The sequence below is a fragment of the Dermacentor variabilis genome, unplaced genomic scaffold (genome assembly GCF_050947875.1).
Source record: "Dermacentor variabilis isolate Ectoservices unplaced genomic scaffold, ASM5094787v1 scaffold_13, whole genome shotgun sequence".
NCBI lineage: Eukaryota > Metazoa > Arthropoda > Arachnida > Ixodida > Ixodidae > Dermacentor > Dermacentor variabilis.
In genome coordinates this window covers 34,904,678-34,929,367 of record NW_027460291.1, presented here as the reverse complement: position 1 = coordinate 34,929,367, position 24,690 = coordinate 34,904,678, and positions in this window count along the sequence as shown.

The following is a 24,690-nucleotide window of genomic DNA, read 5'->3' as shown; positions in this document are numbered from 1 at the left end:
GTGGTTTCAGTACCGTTGTTGCCGGTACATTCCCAGAGCATGTGTCGCAGCGTTGCTCTCTTTCCGCAAGCGTAAAGTTACGGCCTCGTTCCTATTGAACGTATCGTGCGGTGGTGGGAATCTGCGTCTTTCTAGTTTGTAGTGTTGGGTGAGGTCTCTGACCGTGGTCAGACGATCGCCCCACGGCCATTGTGATTCTTGTTGCTGCATTTCTATCGTAGTGTCTCGATCCGGCAGATCCGATGCTCCGCTCTCGCGGGCGGAGGCGGCGGCCACAGAATGTGCGGCGGCTCCGTGCGTGAGACCTCGAGCTGTCGCGTGGGCCACCTCGTTGCCCGCGACCGGGACATCGGGGTGTGCCGGGATCCAAAGGAGGAAGGCCGTAGCATTTTGGGGTTGCGAGGGCGATGACGAGTCGCCGTCGTAACAAATTTGTAGTATGCGGGCCACTTCCCGCGAGACTCGACCGCGCGCGAGACCGCGAGACTCGACCGCGGATTGCCGCCTGTGAGTCGCTGATTACGATCGCAGCGTTCGGCACCGCGGCGTGTGCTAGGGCTATCCCGGCTTCTTCGGCCGCCTCCGTGTGTACCGTCGTCACCGTAGCGCTCGCGAGTCACTTACCCGTGTGGTCTACAACCGCGATCGCGTGTGCGCTTCTCCCTCCTCCTTACCACGCAGCGTCTACGTGCACCGCCTCATTGCTACTGCCAAACTTCATCTCAAGGTCGCTTGCTCGTTTATTTCGTCTCCCGGCGGGGTGCATCGTGTGCTTGTTCTTGGGAAGCGGTGGGATGATCAGGCGGTCGCTGACCGAGGCCGAAACCACCGTCTTTTCTCCATGCTGAGTTTGGTACGTGATGCCGAGTAACTCGAGGAAGCCGCGACCTGTCTTTGATTTCGATAATCGTTCGTATTGCGCAACGTCGTATGCCTCGATTACCTCGTCAAGTGAGTTGTGAAGTCCAAGCTCTAGAAACTTGTCGGTGCTCGCGTTGAGTGGAACCCGGACCGCCCTCTTGAAAGCTTTTCGTATCATGCATTCGACTTTGTTTTTTGCGGACCCTATCCACTTCAGCTAGGTGGCAACATATGTTATGCGGCTTATCGCGTACGCCTGCACGAGATGGATCGCGCAGTGTTCACGTATACCATTGCGTCTATTCGTGATGTGACGCAAGAGTCGCATCGTGTCAATTACCAAAAAATGAAGTCTTCGCACCATTTCTCCGTTATGGCCATTTACCTGCAGGTGTAACCCCAGGATTCTAATTTTGTCTACGTGCGGTACGGGAGTACCATCTGCCAATATAATGCGTATTTTGGAGTATTCCCGTTCCCCGTCGCGCAAGGTTTTACGACCTCTGCTTGTGGGCTTGTAGATTAGGGGTTCGGACTTGGCAGCCAAGAACTCGAGGCCTCTTCCACGCAAGTAATCCTGGACCGCATCTACTCCTGCCTGTAGCGTTCGCTCGACGTGAACGTCACATCCTCCACCAGGAACCCAGAGGGTGATGTCATCCGCGTAGAGACTGTGATGCAAACCTATTTCTGTTAATTTCTCGGGTAGACCGCGTAGAACTAAATTAAAGAGCAATGGTGATATGACGGATCCTTCCGGTGTACCGGACGGACCCATCTCAAATTCTGGCGATTCGTCGTTGCCGACGACGACGCATGCGCGCCTGCCCACGAGGAAATCTCTAACGTAATTATACGTTCTTTGGCCTAGTCGTAATGTTCGGTTTTTAATATCGCTTCTCGTGTAACGTTGTCAAAGGCCTTTTTAATATGTAGGCTGAGAACTGCCTTAGTAGAGCTGGTAGTGTTGTCAACGATCTGGTGTTTGAGCTGAAGAAATACGTCATGTGCGGAGACATTGCGCCGGAATCCTAGCATGGTGCGCGGGAACGCGTCACGGCCTTCGAGAAAGTCGGTCAAGCGGGGGAGAGCTGTGTGTTGCATGACTTTGCTGACGCAAGACGCAAGCCAAATTGGTCTTAGGTTATCGAGCGTAACTTGCTTGCCTGGTTTATGAATCATGATAACGCGGGCCCGCTTCCACGCTTCGGGAAGGGAGCCCCCTCGCCAGCACTCGTTGACGTAGATCGCGTGTCGTGAAAAGGACTCGCGTCGTCTAGGTTGCGTAGAATTGTTGGTAACCCGGTCCGGGCCGGGCGCCGATCGGGTGTTTAGTTCGAACAGGACTATCCGAATTTCTGCTTCGCTTAATTCCAAGTCTAGGTTCTCGTTTGTGACGCCGTCGTATTCGGCATGCTGGATGCTTTCGGCATTCTTAACGTAACGGCCACGTATTGCGTCGAGGAACTTATCGCCTTATAATCTATTACTAGTCTACCGGTCTTGTGGCCTTGAGCGGCCCGAGTCTCCTCCGGATCTAATAGGTGTCGAAAGAGGTGGCAAACGCCCGCCCCGGTCATCTGCATCTCAAGGCCGTAACGTTGCACGTGTCTTCCCACTGTTCCCTGCACAGCTGGAGCGCGTGTTCTTCGATGCCTCTGTCTAATTATGCTATGCGTCTGCGCAACGCCCTATTTTGTCTTTGGCATTTCCATCTCTTTAGGAGTGCTCGCTTTGCCTCCCACATGTGTAGGAGCCTGCTGTAAATTATCTCGAGGTTCGCCTAGGGCGGAACGTCGCTCGTTGCCACGTCTACGTCCCTTCTGAGCGTCTTGTTCCACTCGTCTACGCCCGCAATCGGGTCGTCGCCTCGTCCCACTTCTCGTTTCTTGCGGAACGTAGCCTTTGCCTTCAGGGTTAGCCCCACGACCGCTCGGTCCCATGCCTATCGTGATCTCGATCAGCGCGTGGTCACTCCCCAAGTCTTGCTGCGTATTTTTCCAGTGCGCTATGGTTACGTTCCAGACGAACGCGATGTCTGGTAGCGTGTCGACACTCACGCTGTTCCCTCTGCGTGTCGAATCGGCGGGATTCGCGATCAGTTCAAGCCTTTGGTCTGGCGATTCTTCCCAAAGGTGTTTGCCCTTGGGTGCTTCCCGCGCTTAGCCCCTGGCTCCGTGGGGCGCGCAAGTAGAGGCTCGCCGCCGGAAGCCACACGTGCCCCGGAGCAGGTCCTCGAATTCCTAAGAGCGGCTGAGGAGTGTACGTTCTTAACGTGTACATTGAACCCACGCTGCTGCATGTCTCCCATAGAAACATTTTTTTATTTCACATTAATTACAATTTCAAGGAGTTTTAACATTAAGATTTTGGTAACAGTCCCACTTCAATGCACCTCCCCTTTTTGATTTTCTGAATCGTACTTCGTTCGAGATATTCACGCATCAATTTCAACACTCCGTCGTGGCAATATCAAAAACTTCAACGCCAAAACAGTCGGATATGCAGCCGGCTATTATTTGAAAAAGAAAAGTTGCATCGAAATCATTTCATTGATCCAATGCGCATTATCTCGCCGTGACGGAAACCCCGCTTTCCTCTTTTGTCGCGTCTTGTTTCCGAGCACGCAATCCTAAAATGCATTGTGTTCAGAATTAAGCCTTATGAGTTTCTTAAAGCTAGGCACTGGGAGGCATTTCCTATGCCTCCACCCTGTTGTCAGTCTAAACGCCGCTTGCAACAGCCGCGTCAAATCACGGAGGAGAGCTCTACACCGATCCTCGCTCTCATCCACGCATAATCATGCGAACGAGGATTAAAAAATGGAGTCGGATATCTCGGAGTACAGACACTTGAATAATCCTTCCATGTGAAACTGTATAGAAACATGACTGCCTCTAAGTTTTGAATACAAACATACACTTGCTGCAGTCAGTAAAGCGTTAACTATCCCATTGTAGGTAATTGCGTGGCGGACAGCGATAATTATTATATCACTTTGTCTCCCCTTGACGACATACCTTATTTGCACAGGTGGTCTACGCGTGCCTCCCAGTGCCTAATTTTACGAAAACTGTATAGCACAATTTTGACCACCCAGTATACACCGGGTGTTACAGCGAAAAATCTCGAAAAATTTTTAAGATTGCCGCGTATCCAGCTTTTCTGGACACAAGGGTTTAGTTCGCGTGAGTGCCACCACGTGGCGTACTGACCTTAAGCTTTTCAAACTTCCCGCGGTGACGCGTGATGACGTCAACAAAACAAAAATAAAATAATTAAAAGCTTTCCCTGCGCATTGAACTTCGCCACAATGCTTGTCCCGCGGGCGTTATCAGTGTTCTTGATAAAGCGTAGCCGCTCGTCGCCTGGAAATTACTCGTCATCCTAAGAGCGTTTAGTCGCGACGAGCAATGGTTGATTCTGGGCTTTTGATATGGTTCTGTTTTTTTCTTCTTGTTATTTTTTCTTTTTCTTTTGATTCTACGTAGTAAAGAAGCTAGGCCAACCGTCAGAAGCTCTTCGTGGCAGCCTTTCGTCAGTCGGCACGCATTGTTAACGTCCGAACATCGCACAGCGTTTACTAGAGACGCCGTCCTGGACGGATTTTGATTTTCACCTATGGAATTCTTTAAGGTGCACACAATTATTTCACTAGCGACTTTGCAATGCGCACTCATGGACTACCGCCGCAGCTGCACATCTAGATGCGCTTAAGTATTAAGACATATACATGGATATGTTGGATTTTCACCTTGACACAAAAGTCACCACCCAATAATTCAGCAAACTGTCCCTGTGTCGTCGCAGGGTGTGAGACCGGGCTAGCTGGTATTCCATGCTGCAGTGACTAGCGCAAGAGTGGACACGGGACACTAAAGAGGCGACAAGGATAATCGCAAACTTCCAACTGGGCGCTTGTCCTTCTAGACTCTTTAGTGTCCCCTGTCCACTCTTGCGCTAGTCACTTCAGTCTGTGTCGTCATCCGTTAGCACGCTATGGCCGAAGCTGCTCGCAATATTACGTCCCATTTACTGGCCACCAGGCCAGGTGCACCTTTGGGTATTACATATACAATACTTGCAGTTAGTTTCCAAAGTAGTCTCCAATGACGGTTATCCACGTGCGTGAAGCAAGAGCGCTATTTAAAGTTATTGTGCAGTAATATATGCGGGATGTGTATGTTCTCCACATTCTCTACCATGTTACCGTTCCGCCGCAACGTAGACTCGCAGCTATCGAACGCCATAAAGGCTATCCACATACTCGAAGACCTGGCGCACAACTCCTGACACTTAATTGTATTCAGGAGTTGTGCGACTGCCTAGGATATCCTTAACGAATGTTACATAACACAGTATGAGGTTTTACTTGCCAAAACCACGATTTCATTATAAGGCACGCTGTAGTTGAGGATTCGAGAATAATTTAGACCACTTGCGATTTTTTAACGTGCGCCTAACCCTAAGTATACGGGTGTTTTCGCATTTCACACCCACTTAAATACGGCTGCCGTGGTTGGGATTCAATCACGAGACCTCGTGATTAGCAGCCGAACCCAATAAAAGCTAAGCAACTACGGAGGGCAAGGAAAACTGGCAGTTCGAGGAAGGTGACAGCCGGCACGTGAGACAATTTGTTCCCATCCTCATTGCGCGAGAATCGGTGCCAGCTGTCGAAGAGTGACACCGTAGAATGCACTGTATTCAATGTGATGGAGTCCGCGTCCAATATTTCAGACCCGAATCATACTGTAACTACTGACGACCAGGCATCTGGCTAATACGTGCAGTCACTTGACAGCTGCCGAGCGCTGGCGTCGCCCACAGGACCTACTTGACCTTTGTTCAAATCTTACCGACATTCTCGCCTTATTTCGCACCATTGCGTTTCAGCTGAACTGCTTCAACAGTAAATTTATTTGTGCCAAAATTTGGCCACCCTGTCAACGTTATGGTTTCTTATATTTAAGTCATCTATTATATTTAGGCTAATGCTGTCCTGAAATTTCCAGCGGTTTCACCTTTCCCAAAATGCCCGCATTTTTGTCGGCCTCTGTTCATATTTCGGAGGATCTTTATTAGACGTGGAAACCATTGCGTGGCTCCCTGACCAAGCTGCTCAAAAAGTCATTTTATATCCCTGAGGTCTTGTGCAAGCTTCTGCCTTCTTGCCGTTCATCAAGCTCCTGATTTCCCTGTCACCTGTATCCCATTTTGACGACTCCAATCCCACGGAAGTTGGAGACGATATAATGTCCATGGTATTAAAGCCATTTAAATCAATTCTACTGTGCATACGACAGCCGCTTTTGCTCACTGTGGATGGAAATATTGCGTTAATGAGCGCCATTCTGAAGCATCGAAATTGATAGTCACAAAATTATGCGGATCCCACGTATGTGCTAATCGATGTAAGCAAAGCTTTCTGTGTTTGTTGTCATTGTTAAACGTAATCTCCACAGAGTAGTCAGGCACCCTCTAATGAAATGCTGTCAATGTTTGCCTGATTACGCCCGCCATTGTGATGCAAATAAACGTAACTCCAACTCATTTTCTCAGAAATAAACGCTGAATGAAATGCTGACGTCATCCTGAACAAGCTCAACAAGCGCCCTAGTGCTCGATCTTACGATGCCCCTATTCGTAAGCTTATATTCGTGATTTAGTTATTTGGGCAGGGAGGGGGGGGGGAGCGATGTGCTCTTATACCGTAGAAACATCCCTCGGACGTCTCTGATGTGCTCGCTTTTATTCTCAAGTACCCAATGAAAACTGTCATCGCTGCAACTTCATGATGTCCTGGTGGCAGGCCACCATGGCATGTCGCGCAAGTATGCCCACGCTGATTCATTTGGGTTGGCATATACTATTTGGTGCGTTATACTTCGCCACATTCATTTTTCGAACTATACCAGAGCTCAAAAAGGGCGGCCAACTCACTACGTCCCTTTCCTCTGTTTACTTCCGCAAAGTGTGTGTCTATCGCTGTGGTTACCAAATACGCCCAGCGGTATGCTACCACTCAAGCCTTTCTGTCGGCTGAGCAACTGAAGTCGCAGGCTTTCTTCAACACGGCGTCGACGTTCAATATGGCTATCCTCAATTACTTTTCGCGGACTTCGCTCACCGCCTTCTCTCCAGTGTCATCTCCTATACTACTCGCTCCTGCTAGACACAACGCAAACACGCAACGACCTTAATGAAGTATCAATAACACGCTAGTTGACGTGCTGTCGACGTATATTTCCATTGAGCACCGGGATTGGAGCGTGGTCCTGTCTATGGTGACATTATCGGGCTACAGCTTCGCTCAACAACACCGCTCGTTACTCATCACTTTTTTTTTGTCGACAAGAGCATAGCGTATTTCCTTCTGAATGTACTTTCGGCTTTAATTGTGACCTTGCACGCCCGCTTATTCTGTTACGTTGACGGCGACCGTTGTCGTCAGGCTGCCGCCTAATTCTGAGCGTCGCAGTCACCAGAGAGCACAAAAAGCTGTCTTACCGAACAAACCACCGGGATTCGAGCCCATCTCCCAAATGCAGCATCTTGCATTTGGGAGATGGGCAGTCTAACCATTACGCTACCACCTGCTTCCAATAATTTCTGTTTATCTGACTTCTCACTTCTCGTTTTTGCCGCAGACGCAGGAAGAACGGATGCAGAAAAGAAAAAAAAGTAAAGATTGCTTCAGCCGCCAGTGACGCATGACTTTAACTTTGGCAGGTCACCCTTATTGGAGCGCATGTAGGCTTGCGGCTTCGTGCAGACTGTGGGTCGCCTTAGCTTTATTGTAAATTTGCTTTCACCAACTCTTTTCAGCTAGAACTGAAACGCCGGACAAAAATGAGACCTACCGTTGAATATTTTTCTTGTTTTCTAGGTTTAAAGCAAAAACGCTCATTTACACAAATAGTGATTTTTTTTTTAAATTGGCATAAGGATACTATATTTCAAGGTCATGTTTTGTCAATACGGCCCGGCACCACGTATCGACGAAAGGGCATTACAGTGCCGATGCACGCGGCAGGTTATTGAACGAAGAAAACAGGAAACGACTGTTTTTCAGTTCTCGCAACATATTGTACACAGAACACAAGGCACTCACCACCATGACATTTTTTTTGACAACAGCGACACACAATGCCGGACTGATATACTTTCTAAAGGGGCCTCATTTTATTTTTCATCGTAGGACCGCAAGCACAGTTGCGTCGCGCGTATACCGCAGCCACGTACTGTAGCTGTGCTCCTTTTCCTCTAACAATATGGCCGCCAGCGGCTTCACGCGCTCCCGTACGTAGCGGATTGGACTGTCACTCCAGAAGTTTAAATGCATAACCTCTTTGCATAGAAACGACGGCATGATTGTTAACATCATTGCTCTCCAGACTGATCTTGATGAACCAACTCATTGGTGCGGCAGGGCAGATGGTAATTAACGCAGACACAACTGTACATCTCAAGTTTACTTCCGCTGCTAAGACGATTCCTAATGCCTACACAGTCAATAATACTATCATTGAAACTTCAGCGTCGGTAAAACACCTCGGTGTAAATTTTAGCTCGTATTTATCCTGGAGCACTCATATTGAACTGATTACTACCAAAGACTTAAAAAAACTTGGTCTTCTTAAACGCCGACTACACCAAGCCAACCAGGGCACAAAACTACACGCATTAAACATGCTAATCAGGCCTGTGATAGAATACGCGTCGAAACCCTCATTATACCTATCTTGTTAACATGTTGGAATCTATACAAAACAAGGCTGCTCAATTCATCCTTTTCCGTTACTCTTGGTATCAAAGTGTAACAGCACTGAAAATATCGCTCCATCTCTCGCCTCTGGTCATGCGCAGAAAACTCACCGTTTATCTTTTTTTCATACTGTCTACCACAGCAACACACCATTCGCAAGTTCACATCTCCCGGTGCCGCACACATGGGCTCGTGTATATCACATGAAGAAGACTAAACCCATTTTCGCTCGGACAGAACAATACAAATACTCACCTTTGGTCCTGGCTATTGAAGAGTGGAATTCGCTTCCTTATAGCATTGCGGCTATCGCTGGAACAGCATCATTTCAAACAGCTCTTTGGTCATACTTAGAGAATTCCACTGTAGAATGATGTGCGTTTTTTTTTCGTTTTTTTTTTCACTGTGTGCGTTTGAGCCGTAACGTTCCGTGGAATGTTAGATGACATGTTTTGTAACTTCTGAAGGTGCGATTTTTGTTTTGTTTTGTGGGATTTGCTACATGTGCATTTTTTTCAGTACCTGTTTCTAGCCATTTTCTTCCCCTATTAACTTGTACGTGCCTTATTAACTTGTTTATTCCTGTCTTGAGCCGTTTATATTCTGCGTTGTATATTGTTAAGTTTTCTTTGATGAATGCCCCCCTATGTAACGCCCGCATTGGGCCTTTAGGGTATTGAAATAGAATAAATATTGTTGGCTTGGATATGTTTGGCACGAGGTCCAAGTCGGTACCCTGTCTTCTAACGCGTTCTTTTGTTTTCGTCTCTGTCTTGAAGGGACGCGCACCGTAACATGCTGCAATGGTGCTTGCGTTGAGCGTATGTAGGGTGAGAAACGCGCTTATAAAATGTCTGTTCACTAACTTGTGCAGTAAACCCATGATTATAGTATTCGCGCAATAGTAAGTGTCACGAGTATGGCAACCGTAACCGCAAGCGTCACGTTATGGTCGTAACTTGTCGCGACAGCGTAGTTGAAATCCACTGACCCTGCCACTAAGAAGTACGTGGCGAGGTATGGCTGATGAATAATTCATTGCGAAGATTGGTTTTCAGTAAAGGTTTGTTACCAAGAACGGCGGGTGCTTATACTATCGCAAAGGACGGATGCTGGGCGGTGACTGCAATCATTTACTCGCCACATCACACATCTATATACACTGGAATTCAACTGGTTTCACCAACTCTTGCTTATATTCTCTCGCCCCTAAACTGCGACTTCGCCTGCCACCCGGGCTCCAGCTTTTCCTCTTTGTCCCCCGCTTCTTTCCCAATCTGCTGAGACGTGCTTCCACTGATGCTTGCTCTTCTTTTTTCTCAATAAATGAAGGCATTCATTCATGCATTCCTAACTTACTGCAGAAAATAGCGTGTCTTTATCTCCATAACCACCCTTTCTCTCACCTGGACTCTCCAATCGCAAAACAAAGTTGCAGTGTTGCAAATGGCTGGGCGTCACATATACAATTTTCTTGGAATGGCCAGTAGCACGGCGGGCAATTTTCGGTGGGTGACGAGACAGTATATAGAACACCTTCTCTGCCATATCCACACTCAGTGCTCTGCTTCGTGAGCTACTATTAGCCGCTACTACGAAGTACGAAACGAAAGAAACCTAGCTGGGCTAGTCACGGACAGCTCTTTTTGGATTCGTGATGCGTCGATTTAAAGTATATATATTTCTTATATAAGCCTAAATGACAGCGATATAAGCGAGGTGAGTTACGGTAGCTCGTTGGTTTGGACTAAAGACGCTCTTCATGCAGCACTTTCGTCTTATGCGTGTTTGGGAACGGGAATGAAAGACAGGAGGGTAACACGCCTTCCTGAAATGAAACATTCGGAATAACTCTTTGTTTGACGGTTAGACATATGTCGAGGGCCCTCGATACGAACCACCTGCAAGTCTGTATCAGCTTGCAAAGAGGAACTCAGATTAAACGTTGTCAAGAGGATAGGCTTTTAATTATCATAAGGACATCTTTATTGAAATTCCTTACCATGAGGTGAAAGCCCACTAATAAGCATTTAAATTTTCTGTGTTATTAAAACCTCCTGTTAATAAAAGGTTGCTGTGCTTTACAGCCTCCAAATTAGGTTATAAAAAATAAATTGGTGCGGTAAATGTGTAAACGCAGACGCAAGAAGAGGCCTAGTCTGTTTCCCAGTATTCACTCAATGAAGATGGAGCGCCTCTATACTCTCACATTGTAGGGATGTCAAGAACAAAACACTTCCAAAAGAATGAGTCACGAATATAACTCATTATAAGGTGAGCTTGCGCTGGAAAAAAGAAAACGCTCAAAGCGCAACGATGGCTACGCGCAAAGTGCTTCCTCTGATTCCGATCTACGGATCAAGGCGTCAGTTCGTCAGATTGAAATGCTCGTACATTGCAGCGCAATCTCGGGTCCTCAAATGTGATGGAGAATGTACGCCAGTATTCGCTTCACGCGTGCAATCTGATAAGATAACGCTCTTTCTTTCGCTATTGAATGCGTGACAACATACTGGATATTAGAAACACATGCAGGCACATCTTGAGCTAACTGATAACTTTAGAACTGTGGTTAGACGCTAAAGAAAGCCCCCCCCCCCCAAAAAAAAAAGAATACAGTTGCTTTTATTATTAGCTGAAAAATAGTGCTTGTGGTTCAAGAAGGGCCTCCAACACTGCACAGCGGTGCCGACATACAGGAAATTCAAGCGCGAACCAACCCGCCGTGGTTGCTCAGTGGCTATGGTGTTGGGCTGCTGAGCACGAGGTCGCGGGATCGAATCCCGGCCACGGCGGCCGCATTTCGATGGGGGCGAAATGCGAAAACACCCGTGTGCTTAGATTTAGGTGCAGGTTAAAGAACCCCAGGTGGTCAAAATTTCCGGAGTCCTCCACTACGGCGTGCCTCATAATCAGAAAGTGGTTTTGGCACGTAAAACACCAAATATTATTATTATTATCAAGCGCGAACCACTTTCCAATTACTGGTATTTATCAAACCAGCGTATCGTGGTTCAATGTAGCCCAGTAGTCCCGGGGCCAGTTCCACCACGGGTACTGTGTCGGAGCTCATATTTCATGTCAGTATTAATTGTCACAAAATCATAGTATTTTTTCTTTAGATCTTATCACTAGACAGCTAAAATACATCCAGCGAAATCCTCATCTTAATATTTCAGTACTTTTCGTTCTAACGTACATATCCGTGCTGATCCATATGTTACAAAGTACTGAAAATGTACCCAATGCTTTCCTCCAGGCAGCTGTTTTTATTCATTATGATGCCAGAAAACAGAGCCTGATGCCACCAACGCTCAGAAACCTAATTGGGAGCGCGCACAATGTTCTCGCACACCTTGTGGGATGTACCGTAGCGCTGAGGTGCTTCTTGTATAATGTATGAGAATCGGTTGTAAAGGCAGTCGTGCAAGGTTGGGCACATGTGCTTAAGCTCATGAAGTTGATTTGTGCCAAGATAAGCTGTCCAAGCTTTCACACTTACTTTATAAGAAGTCTACAGCACCATCAATATGCCGGCTGCTTTTAACTGCACGAAACAAAACTATTGAAACGATACAAACAATGTTAACATCATTTTATCATTCGAGTGTTCAGATTGGTAATCTCTAGATGCGGAGTAAGTTGAAGAGTTGTTTGCGTAATTAACAAAGCTACGTTAATTAAATTTTCGGTAATGGTTCTTACGTGGCTAAAGAAAATGAGCAATTGGGAGCCCGTCCTCGAAATTATGCAGCCAAGCGAAAAACTTTCGACTAAACATGCTTCTGTAAAAGCCATGCGAAGAAAAATTTTCCAAGGAAACACTCTTGGAAAGCGTAACTGACGCAGAAAAGGAACATATGTAAAGCCACAGAAAGAACAGCAGTTCACGACGGGACACAAAGGAGGAACCCACACACAAACTGCGCCAACAACTTCAAGCGCTGTTCTTTATGTGATAATGAAGCAACTAGACCGTCAGTCATTCCTTCCAAGCCTGTAAAGTCAACCTGACCACATCTAGCCTTTTGGGATGCTGTAATCAAGAGTATGGCCCCGCGAACATGTTCCCCGTGGCCTTATAGTCGCGTTCCATATTTATTCGGGCTGTTTTCACGAAGGCAAGCAGTTTAAAGTTTTGGTGTCAATGCGGCAGTGTACGTGTGCCGCCGAAAGCTTGCTTGGTCGCAGAAGCGATGCAGGACGGAATGATGGTGCAGATTAAGCGCGTGGTTGGCATCAATACAATGCGCGACCGCCAAGGGACGGAAGATAAGGAAAGTGAACAGCTTTGGTAGCTGCTCACGGAGCCATGCCGATAGTGTTCACCCGCCGTGGTTGCTCAGTGGCTATGGTGTTGGGCTGCTGAGCACGAGGTCGCGGGATCGAATCCCGGCACGGCGGCCGCATTTCGATGGGGGCGAAAACACCCGTGTACTTAGATTTAGGTGCACGTTAAAGAACCCCAGGTGGTCAAAATTTCCGGAGTCCTCCACTACGGCGTGCCTCATAATCAGAAAGGGGTTTTGGCACGTAAAACCCCAAATATTATTATTATTATGCCGATAGTGACGGTGCCATCATGACGAAATCTGAGGCGGCGATATTGATGGCTACAGCGTTTTTCTTTTATTCGTTTTTTTTTACAGCGAAGTCGTTAAAGGGAAGCTGAAAGGTCTTCCAGAAAAAATGAGTGAACATCTGTACATAATGGTTTTCAACCCTCCGAATTCGAATATCGTATCGAAATTGAGCGAAAGAAAGCGCAAATATATTTTATTTCGTTGAAAAGTGCAGCAGCGGACACGCCCAGCTTGCGCGTCTCGTTTCCGCCTGTGATTGGTCGGGCGCCTCGTGACGTCAATTCTAGTGACCGCCGCTGCCGCTACACATGAAGCGCGGTGCCAGGTAGTTTGGTGCTGTAATGGAAAATTAAGAGGTAATGGAAAATTTAGAGAGACTCCGTTTTTCTGAGGAGTTCGGCGTTACTCCCTACATGTACGAGCCGATTGCGAAGAGCCGGCCTCTCGAAGAAGCAAACGATGCTGGTGCGAGCAGTGCTTTCGACGCGAACGAAAGCGAAGTCTTGGGATCTCCTCGTGTTGGAAATGCTCTTTGGTGAGTATGTTTTTTGCAAAGCGATCTAGTGATCTCGCCGATCTTTCGCCGATCTAGTGAGCTCGTTTCCGGTCAAACAACTGTAGTGTTGCGTTCCTGCATGCCTCCTCGTGGAACGTAAGCGGGGATGCGATCGTCGGCATTTGTGCGCTGTCCAAAGCTGTCGGCAATCTACAAAGACGGTTTAAACGCGTGAATAGCTTTCCGGTTCATGCAGTACGTGTAGTGACCTTCATCTGTGCGCCATCCGCGCACTACTCGTAACCGAAGTCGTAAAGGCGGCGAATTCCGTCGGCTATGTGAGACGGTCGGTTTCTCGCTGTGCGCGAGAGAAGGGGGGAGCGTAGCGTCCTGGCGTGCGCCGGCTGTCCAGCACATGCAAACGCACGTTGACTACCACTCTACATACACGCAGACGCACCAACAAAGGAATGCAGGGTCGATCGAAGCAGATTACGATGGCAGGCACGCAGAAACAAGCACGATCAGGCACGGTCGCGCAGGCTGCGAAGGAACAAAACACTAGAGTTGACGTCACAACACCGCGGTTTCCGGTCTCCGCTCGCATCGTCAGCGTCAGCAGCAGGGCGCGGCATTTGACGGGGGGCGGAGCTACAGCGCAATCTTAACCGACGATTACGTCGCTCCTAATTGAAAAAAAAACTCCGAAATTTTACCTACATGGTATATAAGGTTCCCGCATCCGTATATGAGCGTCTTATTGAATTCGACAGACTCTTCAGTTTCCCTTTAAGAGGAAGCTCCGACTCCGCCTATTCAAATAGATGTAAAACGCCGAAACGCTTTTCTTAGATAACCCCTGGACCGATTTTAATGAAATTAATTGCATTCGGGAGAGAAAGGTAAATTCTAGCGACTATCGGAAGCGGAATTTCCATTTAGGGCCTGAATTTAGGCAAAAGATATTCGAAAATTCGAAAGTGCGAAAAGTACACAAGCACGAAGTTTACAAATTATTAACTCCATATCAAGAACTGAGATTGCGGTTCTGTAAACAGCATCCATTAGACAATTCAAAGCGGACAAATCAAATATGCCGATTTATATCTTACGTGAAGTCGTTACGTTGTGAACAAGGGTTGTGGAAAAGCTGTATTTCCATATTACTAAATTTTTTGAGATTCATGCGTAATATATCAATTTTGTCTGCTTTAGATGTGCTGTTAGATGCAATGTACATAATTTTGATATTAGTTTTCATTGCCGAAAGAGAGTTGTAAACTTGATGGTTTCGTTTTCTTAAAATTTGCAATTTTTGACAATTTTGAATAAACAAATAATGACCTAAATGAAGAATTCGAAACCAACAGACACTAGATTTTAAGCTTTTGTTTTAAATGCAACAAACCTTGTCAAATTATATGCAGTGGCTGTCGAGAAAAACAAATTCTCCTTTTACATTTATTTAGATAGGACCACCAGAGCTAAAGCTTCCTCTTAAGGGCTACTTTCCCCACTATCGCGTCCGCGTGTAGAGCCAAATCCCGAAGATAGCGTAATGCCGGCCCGACCCGCAGTGGTGGTGAAGCATGCGTTTAGCGCTCCCCATACGTGGGCTGATCCCGAATGTAACGCCATGCCGGGGAGACCCGCGGCGGAGATGAAGCAGGCGTTAAGCACTCCGCATACGTGGGCCGATCCCGAATACAGTGCAATGCGGGGCCGACATACGGTGGAGGTGCAGTTCGCCATTAAGGGGCCCACATACACAGCTTTGCAGGTCACGTTTCTTCACAGAGTGGAAGGGCACTGAGATTTTTTAGTTATCCGCGTTTATCCTGCATGCGTCTGCGATGAAAACAAGAAGCAGGTATGCCTGGAAAATCTAAGGTGGTGGAAGCAGGTGGTAGCAGAGAAGTTAGCATACCCAGCCCCTGCACGTACTTATATCTGCATTGACATGAGTTCGTGGTAGTGATAGCGACCAAAGCTCTACTTTTTCTGCGTACTCCAGTCATTGTGAAACTAAGGATGTGGTTAGCATGCCCAGCCACTGAATGCAAATTGCAGCAGTTACGAGTGGTGGAATCCCGGTGGGGCTGATTGTGAAGAAAGCTTCCTTTCTCTGTCCACTCTCGCGATGGTGAAGCTAAAAATGAGAAGGAGGCCTGACGGACACAACGTTGATCGTCACCATAACAGATTGGATGGATGACCTGCGGAAAGGGCAAGGCACACCAAGATTTTAGCACTTAACTTGTCCTACAGTAAAGCGCTACAATGGCTAGTATGCCCTCATGGGAATGGTAGACCGAACTGCTTCTCGCTGCTAACACTGGACTGATACTAAGAAAATACTCCGTCCGCAGGCACCACGCTACACTGAAATTAGCAAAAGAATGTCAGTTTTTAAACTGATATTGCCAATTATCTGGTGTCCTTCTTGTGTGTGCGGAGGGCATAGAGGTTCTGGCAATGAAATGGTAGTATCTTCGTTTTTGCTGCAGTTGCACACAAACAAAATTCTTTGAAGTGATCGGACAGTGATCTACCGGTGGAGAAGACCAACCCACAAATTAAAAATAATTGCTGGTTTCAGATCTTCCAACTTAATTTGCGCTTAGCTACCATCTGTTGTATTTTTCTTTTTGTGCTCTTATAAAGAAGAAAACTCCACATTACTACAATATCAACAACCGTACACAAAATAGACTGGCTTTGGAGCTCTGACCACGAACCGCACTTTTGTACATGTAGCACATGTAGTATTGGGGCAACACGTTTGAGCAAAATGATTAGGTTTTTGGTCAAAGCACTGTGACAGGCGGGAAAAACTCGTTGTCATGCCCGGTCGAAACAATACCATCTGAAACCTTATTTACTTATATTAATTTTTGAAAAATCACTAACCCCTTCGTATGAGTTATATACTAGCTTGCCTCGTCAGTCTCAAAAATGTATTCTCCTTTCGGGAGACGGCCTTCGTGAAAAACGACGCAACATGACAGTAAAACATCCAGCAAGGTTCTATCCAATGATTGGCGAAATTGTGCACTCAGGGTGTGTCGACTAGCGTGCGAGTGAAAGTCGAATTATGAACGTTTGTAAGCTTGTGTTGCCTCTAGCACGAGCGAATAGTGTTAGCGATGACATTGGTGCGAAAATGGTCAGCTCGGTCTGCGATTTGTTCTTGTGATTTCCACATTGAACGTCGCAGTTGTTACGATGATAGTACTTCTGGGACATCATTAGCCCAGTGTTCTGGGAAGGCCCGAGTGGTAGCTCACTTTGAGGAGTAGCACTTATTAAGTAACACTTATTATTATAGTACTTTGCGATGATGAAAAAGATGCAGAAACACCACTGGTGATGTCTAACTATTCGTAAACAGGCCCTCAAATTTCATTTGGCCCACCCCCAAACATTAAATAGGCCCACGCCCAAATTTCAAGTTGGCACCCCCTCAAATTTGTATTGGCCCACCCCCAAATTTAAAGTCGGCCACGCCCGATTTTCTTTTCGCCCAGCCTTAAACTTGGAGTTGGCCCAATCCCCAATTTCATTTGGGCCACCCCTAATTTTCAAGTTGGTCCACCCACGAAATTCCATAAATCGTCCCCCAAATTTCCAGTTGACGCACCCCTAAATTTAGGTTGGCCCACCCCCATATCGCCCCCAAGTTCAGATTGGCCGACCCCGAGATTGCTCCCACATTTAGGTAGGACCAACCCCATATCACCCCCAAATACAGATTGGCCCGCCTCCACAACACTACCAAATTTATATTGGCCCACTCCAATACCACCTGCAAATCGAGGTTGACCCACCCCCATATCAGCCCCGAACTAACGCGGGCCCACCCCTTGATCACCTCAAATTTAGGATGGCCCACCGCAAATCATCCCCCAATATAGGTTAATCCACCCATCACCCACTCCCAATCAGCTTGGCCCAGCCAAACATCACTCCCATGGTTAGGTTAGCCCGTCCCCATGTTATCTCCAAATTTAGGTTGGCCCACCCCCATATCATCCCCAAATCCAGGTTGGCCCACCCCATATCAGCCCCAAACTTAGCCTGGCCCACCCCTCTATCACCTCAAATTTAGGATGGCCCACCGCAAATCACTCCCAACTATAGGTTAGCCCCCCCCCCCCTACCCCGTCCCCCGATTCAGCTTGGCCCAGCCCCATATCACGCCCATGGTTAAGGTGGCCCAGCCCCCATATCAGCCTCAAATTTAGGTTCTCCCACCCCCATATCATCCCCAAATCCAGGCTGGCCCACCCCCCATATTCCCCCAAACTTAGGCTTACCCACCCCTATATAACCTTAAATTTAGGTTGGGCCACCCCCATATCAGCCTCAAATTCAGCTTGGCTCACTACCATTTCACCCCAAATTTAGGTAGGACCACTCCCATATCACTACCAAATTCAGCTTGACCCATCCCTGTATCACGCCCAAATTTATGGTGATGCCACTTCCAATTTCGAGTTGGCCCCCCCAACCCTTTTTATGAAGACCTATATATCTATATGGGAAATGCGTCAAGCTTTTGGCGTTACAGACACGATTTTGCATGATTTTGCTGCCAAACTGCTGGGGTACTCGCCAAAGAATGCTGCGCATTAAAAGCAAATGCACCGAACGAAGGACACCATATGTTGATCCTAAATGCTGAGGGTTAGCCAAGCTAGCTTCTCTGTAGAGCGACCGGGGCAGACACAGCACGGGACATTTATTCAAATGGTTTTTTACAGCCACACCTACGGATTGATACCACTTGGCTGTAGGGAACACATTAACAGTAGCTATTAATCCAGAAGCTGCACATCTTCTCCTAGTTGGTGCATTTCTTATTTGGATGAATCTTTCGAAATAATTAACGTTCGGACAGCGACTCAGCCTAGCAGACCCTTGGTTCCACACGAATGTTGCATAGGAATGGCACTGGCCTCCGGGTGGCGTTGTGGCACAGGTGGACGTGATTCGCTCGGAGTGTGTGCCATTAAGGACAGCCGAAAGTCGAGGAAAACGGACCTTCCAGAAGAACGCAATAAGAATAGCTATTTTGTTGTCCCAGGTTCCACGCTACAAAGCCGAAAGTTTTTTTTTTTCATAACACAAAGCCATGCGCAAGCTTCTAGTTATGATGTCCAATGAATCAAATCTTCATAAAAGCGAAGGCTTAACAAATGAACACGATACTGCTACGTTTTATGAAGGAAAAATAGAAAGCATAATATTTCAAGAGCACCACTGGAAAACCAGAACCGAAAGCAAATCTTGAGTTTTGTAATTCTGCCATCTAGTGAGAGACTACAAAACTAGGTCCTATGCGGTTTAAAAAAAACTGCGAAGCGGGAATCGAACCGCGGCCACCTTGATGCGGGACTAAAGGAGCTCGCTATTCTAGCACTCGGCCACGGTACGCTCATGTTTTTATACATACCACGTGAATTTTCACGACAGTGTTACAAAAATCACTTTCGGGAACAGTCCTACGCCATATGTGGAGAGTCGAGATAGGCATCAATCGAAAGCTGAGTCTCCGGACTACACACGCTGCACTGCGTATTACGATAGACGGGATAGTTTTATTACAGTCATCGTTCTTGCCTCAAAAATGGAGCACAAATTTTCCTCGTTTCCATAGGCTTCCATTGCTAAAACTTTAACCGCTGTGGGAACAAAATTCTTACGTGCCATAGAGTGATCACTGCATTTGGCTCGTGTGGATTGTCTTCCAGAACACGTGTGTCACCTGCCTTTTTCAATAATCGGCCTGCAGCTTTTGTTATTCGCGAAAAACCCGCTCATTCCATTGAAAACGCGCTAGCTTCGTGCCGGGGCCGCTTGGGGCGCTAGTAGGTACGTGTCCGGAAAAGCTGGATAGCGCTATGCCAGATGGCATAATTCTAGTCCTTGAGCTAGTCTACTTGAAGAGTACTCGCACAAAAAATTCAAACGCATAATCGGTATATTGACGAAAATTCATTAATTAGTTTTTCGTATAATTACTATGTGGCACTTATTGCAATTTACGAATTCTAGCCGGGGAGTTCGCAACGCGGTTCCATTTGGCACAAATTCTCAGGATGACGCCGGTTTCGAGATAATAATTCCCGAACTTTGCGGAGAAATGCATTGGCGTTCATAACAATTAATAATATTTGGGGTCTTAGGTGCCAAAACCACTTTCTGATTATCAGGCACGCCATAGTGGAGGACTCCGGAAATTTTGACCACCTGGGGTTCTTTAACGTGCACCTAAATCTAAGCACACAGGTGTTTTCGCCCCCATCGAAAGGCGGCCGCCGTGGCCGGGATTCGATCCCGCGACCTCGTGCTCAGCAGTCCAACACCATAGCCACTGAGCAACCACGGCGGGTGATTTTTGGCGTTCAGGTTAAAATTGTGCTTCAATGCTTAAAAGGACGTTTAGTTAAGAAAGTAAGTCGAACGACAGCGCATTCTTGCCGACAGTTTGACGGCACCTTTGTCGTCGATGGTGTCGTCCACAGAATACTTTTCAAGTACATATGCCTTGCAACCGGTTCGGCTAAGGCGGCAGTCGCAGCACAAGGAGTGGTTTCATGTAAAAACGTGAGCAGGGTCACTGCATGCTTCTTCCCAAACCGGTCCTCTGGCTACCAGAACGAAGCCCACTATTGGGTGAAAGCGAACAAATAAGCTGCGCTCCGCTGCACCAACTGGAGCGGGCTTACGGTAATCCCAGCTTAACGGGCACCGCGGCCGGACGCTGTCCACCCCAGCAGACACGCTTGTTTACAAACACGTGGCGCGCGCTGTCGGACAACGCGTTCTCTTTGCGACATCGCGTGCAGTTACAACAAACAGCAGCCACTTACCTGAAACTACTTCAACCAATCAATCAATCAATCAAGGAAGGAAGTTTATTTTTCACGCTATGTAAAGCGAAAAAAAAAAAGGTGGTTGGAGAGAGAAGTGGCACTTTCGCAGCTTGAGAAAGCTCCAGCCACCCGTGCACAGCAGTCGTAGCGTGCGGAGAAAAAAAAATCCCGTGTTTTTGAAAAAAGTCTGTTGTAGATAAGCCAGGTTTCCTACGGCACGAATAGCTCTCTTCTGAAGTAATTTAATTCGGCTTAGGTGAGTTGCAGTGGTGTTGGCCCAAACTAGTGCGCAGTAACAGAGCTGCGATTAAAAGAGCGCATTATACAGAAGATTTTTTTATGATAGATGGTAGCAAGTACCGGTTGCGGTTTAGAATGCCAACCGTTTTGCTGAGCTTTGTAGATAATTGCCGAACATGGTCATTCCACGACATGTCTTCGGAAAAGGTAACGCCAAAGGTCTTAACGGATTTTTCGATTACGATACTATTAGGTCCTAGAATAACGCGGTCTGCTTGTGCTATATTTTTTTATTTTGGGTCCGACACGACACGCACTTTGTTTTTGATTCGCTTAATGTGAGGCTGTTTTTTCGGCACCACTCTTTTAACTGGTGGCTGAAATTCCGCGCACTACGTGTTACTGTTTCGATGTCCTTACCACTAGCAAACACAGCGCGGTCATCCGCGTACATAACGATTTCTGCAATTTGTAGCAATCAGGGCAATACCATTCATATAAAAAAAAGAAAAAGGCTAGCGCTCCGTCTGCCCGCTTAGCTTAGCTGCTGCCCCTGGCCACCAAACATAGCGCGATCTTTGAAGTAAGCCTTTTCTACACAACCTCTTGAATGGCTATTGAAATAAATCGTTCTTGTCCTCTCTGTCACCCACCCACATTTTCTCTTTCTTCTTTTTAATCTGCGGAAAGTGGTATAAAAACACACTCTACATTTTGTTTTTGTCGATCATCATCATCATCATCATCATCAGCCTAGTTACGCCCACTGCAGGGCAAAGGCCTCTTCCATACTTCTCCAACTACCCCGGTCATGTACTAATTGTGGCCATGTTGTCCCTGCAAACGTCTTAATGTCATCCGCCCACCTAACTTTCTGCCGCCCCCTGCTACGCATCCCTTCCCTTGGAATCCAGTCCGTAACCCTTAGTGACCATCGGTTATCTTCCCTCCTCATTACATGTCCGGCCCATGCCCATTTCTTTTTCTTGATTTCAACTAAGATGTCGTTTACCCGCGTTTGTTGCCTCACCCAATCTGCTCTTTTCTTATCCCTTAACGTCACACCCATCATTCTTCTTTCCATAGCTCGTTGCGTCGTCCTCAATTTCAGCAGAACCCTTTTCGTAAGTCTCCAGGTTTCTGCCCCATATGTGAGTACTGGTAACACACAGCTGTTATACACTTTCCTTTTGAGGGATAGTGGCAACCTGCTGTTCATGATTTGAGAATGCCTCCCAAACGCACCCCAGCCCATTCTTATTCTTCTGGTTATTTCAGTCTCATGATCCGGATCCGTGGTCACTACCTGCCCTAAGTAGATGTAGTCCCTTACCCCTTCCAGTGCTTCGCTACCTATCGTAAACTGCTGTTCTCTTCCGAGCCTGTTAAACATTACTTTAGTTTTCTGCAGATTAATTTTCAGACCCACCCTTCTGCTTTGCCTCTCCAGGTCAGTGAGCATGCATTGCAATTGGTCTCCTGAGTTACTAAGCAAGGCAATATCATCAGCGAATCGCAAGTTGCTAAGGTATTCTCCATCAACTTTTATCCCCAATTCTTCCCACTCCAGGCCTCTGAATACCTCCTGTAAACATGCTGTGAATAGCATTGGAGATATCGTATCTCCCTGTCTGACGCCTTTCTTTATAGGGATTTTGTTGCTTTCTTTGTGGAGGACTACGGTGGCTGTGGAGCCGCTATAGATATCTTCCAGTATCTTTACATATGGCTCATCTACACCCTGATTCCGTAATGCCTCCATGACTGCTGAGGTTTCGACTGAATCAAACGCTTTCTCGTAATCAATGAAAGCTATATATAAGGGTTGGTTATATTCTGCACATTTCTCTATCACTTGATTGATAGTGTGAATATGGTCTATTGTTGAGTAGCCTTTACGGAATCCTGCCTGGTCCTTTGGTTGACAGAAGTCTAAGGTGTTCCTGATTCTATTTGCGATTACCTTAGTAAATACTTTGTAGGCAACGGACAGTAAGCTGATCGGTCTATAATTTTTCAAGTCTTTGGCGTCCCCTTTCTTATGGATTAGGATTATGTTAGTCGATAACGGTCGACATATCTAGCCGAAACGTCAAAACCATAAACAGTTGTTCTTAAAGCAGTGCATCGACCTCACAACTATACATACATACATACATACATACATACATACATACATACATACATACATACATACATACATACATACATACATACATACATAAAAGCTCTTCTACTCTTTCCCATACCCTCTCCATCTCTACCACGTGACCGGTTTGCCACACTTCCCACACCTTCAGAGCGTCGCTCTTGGCCCCCGTTCCTGCGGAGAGCTTCGGCGTAGCCCCTCGTAACCAAGTGCACGAACACAGCGAAACATGACAGCGAATGCGGAGCGTAGCGGGAGATGAAAGACGTCGATAGCAAATAGAGCGTGAGGAGCAAAGCGGAGGAGAATGGTGCAGCAAAACCCTGAGGCGGAAAACGAAGGAGGAGGAGGGTATAGCAATAGCGTGAGAAGAAAAGCATAGTGCTGCGCAAGACGCGCTTTGCGGCGACAACGGCTACGAGATGGCGCCAGAGTAGCGGGCGTAGTCTTTATGGAAACAAAGCGCTGCGTGAGCGGAGGTTTGTCTGTGGCGGCAGCCGTGAACCGTGCCTGCGCGTCACCCACGCGCGGCCTCTCTTGGTTTCCTAATTAGCGTGGCAATAACGCCAGACCTGGCTCCGTTTGCAACGTGCTGCATGAGGCAGATTGTGCCAGCCAATATATAGCGAACCGAAAGCACGTGTTCTGCTGCACTCAAAGTTCGCATTAGGGAGTTTCGTCATCGCCGGGGATTTTTTTGACACGCAGCTCTTTGTCGCCCGTTCCCGCGTTTCGGGGTGTTGTCACCGTCGGTTTCGCCATACCAAGGTCATCATCCGCGCGCCCCTGCTTTCCCCTAGTCCTCGAAAGCCGGTTCACGTGTTCTCGCCTGTCCTCTCGCCCCCTTCCTCAGCGCAGCGCCTTTACGATGACTCTTTCCGCTACCGTTCACTTCGCCCTCACCGTCCCCTCTTCCGCTGTCGCGGCATTGCCGCGGTGCCTGCGGCGGGTACTCCTTGCCGCCTCGCGCATGATCCACGGCTCTCCGCTCCTCTGCCACCGCGTCGCGTGGCTGTACGGCTCTCAGCCGTGTCTCTCGCTTCTCCGTTTGGGGGCGCGTTCCTCAGTGGCACTTGTCACCTCTGGCACTGCTTTCGCCTGGCTGTCTCTCTCCCTCCTCCATTCTTGCCCTATGCCTCCTCTTACATGGCGCATTGCCGTTGCGGTGACTCTGACGACAGTTATAGCGTTTCGTCCCCTTACTTTTACTTCCCAACCCAACCTTGTTCGGCCATTTGAGGCCTGTCTGTAAGTCAAGCAGTGTGTGACCTCGACTCAATACCCTTGTTCTCCAGTCATTTCGTCATCCCACCTCAGAAGAATAATTAAATAATAATTGTTAGTCTCCCCCCTCCCTCTCCGCGCTGGTGACCCACTATCACATGGCGCGATGTCGCATCGCCGGAGCGCCGGCTAGATAGCGGCGGATCGCAGTGTGTGCTGCCCAATCCGAAACACATAACCGCCTCCGTTCGGTACTGCGCTTTCTGTATGCCGTTGCCTGTCGTTGAAATAAGGCAGCAGCTGCGCTCAAAGATGGCATTACCAAGAAGCGTAATCGTCGGGTAATATTTTTCCACTTTGACACACCTAACCCTAACGCATTAAAAACGATTCGCCGCCCAGCTCACTGCTGCTCTGTGCGACCACAACAAAGTGGCAGCAAGCAGCCGAGCAAGTGCGCGCGAGCGCTGACCTACAGAAATAAGGGGGAA